The 2,663-nt window shown below is 38.0% G+C and overlaps 1 long non-coding RNA gene across 1 annotated transcript in view; it reads left to right on the top strand.

Moving 5' to 3' along the window:
• The window catches only part of LOC116669532 (uncharacterized), a 6,278-nt gene extending 3,656 nt beyond the window's left edge, over positions 1 to 2,622 (top strand). Inside the window, exon 3 of the long non-coding RNA XR_004326786.1 lies at positions 2,611 to 2,622. This is a non-coding gene — a long non-coding RNA (uncharacterized LOC116669532). The remainder of the gene's footprint in view (positions 1 to 2,610) is intronic.
• The last annotated feature ends 41 nt before the right edge of the window (positions 2,623 to 2,663 follow it).

The raw sequence follows: 2,663 nt of genomic DNA, 5'->3' as shown, positions 1-2,663 counted from the left end.
TGTTTGTGTGTGTGTGTGTGTGTGTAGCTGGTGACACAGAAAAAAGAAATGCTCATGTGATAATATCAGCCCCTGCCTGTGGTGTAGGCAGCAAAGGCAAAAGTCTTAATGATTAAAGAGAAGTTAAAGACAATAAGAAAAAAACGCCAAAAAACGTTGCAAAAAGCAATAACAACATTGAAAAAAATGATTATAACATTGCAAAAAGCAATAACAACATTGAAAGAAATGCTTATGACGTTGCAAAAAGCAATAACAACATTGAAAGAAATGCTTATAACGTTGCAAAAAGCGATAACAACATTGAAAAAAGTGGCTGTAACGTTGATAAACTTCAAAGAAGCGACAAAAACATTGCATAAAGTGACATAATATGTCGAAAGAAACAACAACAAAAAAGTCAAGGTTCAAAGCAATTGAATGAAGCAACAAAAAAGTCAGAAAAAAACATTGAAAAAATGTCAAGAACCCCCCAAAACGGTGACATAAACGTTCAAAAAGCTAGACTAATATTTCAAAAGATGTCAAATAATTTTTTTGTTGTTGACAAAAACACTTATGGATGCAGACTGATCTCATGAAACGGCGTGTGTATGACACGCTGATTTTTGCGCCATTTTTGGCGTGTTATCAAGACGCATACTCGCTTTTTAGCGTGTATATCAATGCCGTTTGGCCTCCATTGACATACAGTAACTTGTGATTGCGTGTGAATTTACGCTGTAGTGAGTAGTATGAAAGGGTGAAAATCCACATATGGAGGTTGGTTGGGGTGGAGGATGTAAAACACAGGACTTTCACCCAGGGGACCGTGGATCGAGTCCCGACCTTGTTCTTCTTTCCTGCTTTTACGTTTGATTTGAGTGATAGATGCAGGATGATTTCTTCCCAGAAGAGAACTTAAAAGAACCTGCAAAGGAAGCAGAAGAAGTGAATAAAGACTCAACGAGCTAAAGGTTGAAGAGAACATGTGAAAACTGAGGAAAACAAACATGAGACCAACCCAAAGAAACAAACTCCTGCTCTTTAAATGCAATGTCACTAAATTCCATTTTAGACATTTACTAACTGTTTCATTGATGTATTACACTACTTGTGTGAACCCAAGACTTAAGTAATTCCAAGCACCAAAACAATTTTTGGTAGGTTTTGTTTTGTTTTCACAAGCAATTTGAGAAATTTCAAATTTTCATAATCACAATGCGTTCAAAACAAAGCAAAACACAACAAAAATAGGCCTAAAGTATCACATTCAGTGGAGGACAATTTCCACAAGTCTAAGGAAATTCATCAACATCTGAATTCTGTCTTATGAGACACTTCTGTTCAGTTCACTTTTATTTATATTTTTTAATCTATATTTATATTTATGTATGCTTTCAGTTTCAAGTCCCCCAAATCCCCCCCCCCCCCCCCCCCCCCCCCCACCATGTTAAACCTAAAGTTACGCCCTTGTCTAGACCACACTCTACAATTCACAGAGACCCAACAATCCCCCCCCCCCCCCAAGAGCCAGCATTTAGTGCAACATTACCGAGGAAAAACTCTGTACCCTGTTTGTACAAAGTCCACGTTTTATGACAAGATGACGATGAACAAAAAAAAAAAAGAAGTAATTTCAAAAGACGGCGCTGTTGATTAACAAAACACAAGAAGTAGCAAAGGTCAGCAACCTGCTGCTCCAGTTCTTAATCAAACTGATCACCCCACATGAATAGTTTCAATCAGCAGGTTCGGTGGCTTTTTCCCAACGCTGCCTGAACGCTCTTATCTCTGTTTTTCTACCTTGTAATGAACACACCGCACCCCATTCCTGACAACTTAGTTGCATGGCAATAAAGTTTTGATTCTTGAATGTTGAATGCCATGAAACGTCCAAATGGTTTCGATTAATAGCTACAGTATGTGTTATGGTTCTATGGTTTGTTGTGGTTTGTTGTGACTCATTCGCTGCTCCGGCATTGCAACATTCCTCCGTTGTTGCTCTGCATCAGTGATTTGTAACATTCACCCTCTTTGTCTTCTTGATTTTTAACTGGAATGAATATTTTTTACTTGACATTTCAAAGAAAACGCAATGGATTAGATGTTGACTATACAGTGGGGTTTGAAAGTTTGGGCACCCCAGGTAAAAATTGGTATTAATGTGCATGAAGAAGCCAAGAAAAGATGGAAAAATCTCCAAAAGGTATCAAATGACAGATCATACATTTGTATAATGTGTCACACAAAGTTAGATTTTATTTCCATCATTTACACTTTCAAAATAAGAAAAAAAATGGCGTCTGCAAAAGTTTGGGCACACTGCAGAGTTAATACCTTGTACCCCCACCCCCCCCCCCCCCCCCTCCATTTTGATTCTTGTTTGAGGTATCTTTGCCCATTCTTCCTTCCAAAAGTCTTCCAGTTCTTTGAGATTTCTGGGCTGTCTGACACACACTGCTCTTTTAAGGTCTATCCATAGATTTTCAATTCTGTTGAGGTCAGGAGATTGTGAAGGCCATAGCAAAACCTTCAGTTTACACCTCTAGATGTAATCCACTGTGTATTTTGAGGTGTGTTTAGGATCATTATCCATTTGTAGAAGCCATCCTCTTTTTAACTTTTAAGCTTTTTCACAGATGGCATCAAGTTAGCGTCCAAAATTTGCTGAAATTTTATTG

This window comes from Etheostoma spectabile, chromosome 19 (genome assembly GCF_008692095.1).
Source record: "Etheostoma spectabile isolate EspeVRDwgs_2016 chromosome 19, UIUC_Espe_1.0, whole genome shotgun sequence".
Lineage (NCBI taxonomy): Eukaryota > Metazoa > Chordata > Actinopteri > Perciformes > Percidae > Etheostoma > Etheostoma spectabile.
This window is presented reverse-complemented; position numbering and strand designations above follow the sequence as displayed.